Below are 316 nucleotides of genomic sequence, written 5' to 3'. Positions count from 1 at the left end.
ACAGCCCACTATGAATGTCCTCATTCATTCTCAAATGTAAATATGGCGCTGCACTGTTAAAATTATTTGTCACCTGACGTTTCTTATGCACTACAATAACACGCGGATTTCTATTCACCCTATAAACATATTTGCAAATGTGTCTTCTGAACCTCAAAAACCTGTATAAATCAATATTTACGATTTATCAATTGCGTGATCATGTGAAAGGAGCATGATGAGGCGGGGCAACCGACGTCATTCTACCAACCGACCAATCGCGGCCTCTGTTTTGCGGCTTCTGATTGGCTCGTAAATACCGTCTCTGCTGTCCGTC

This window comes from Danio rerio, chromosome 2 (genome assembly GCF_049306965.1).
Source record: "Danio rerio strain Tuebingen ecotype United States chromosome 2, GRCz12tu, whole genome shotgun sequence".
In the NCBI taxonomy this organism is placed as follows: domain Eukaryota; kingdom Metazoa; phylum Chordata; class Actinopteri; order Cypriniformes; family Danionidae; genus Danio; species Danio rerio.
This window is presented reverse-complemented; position numbering follows the sequence as displayed.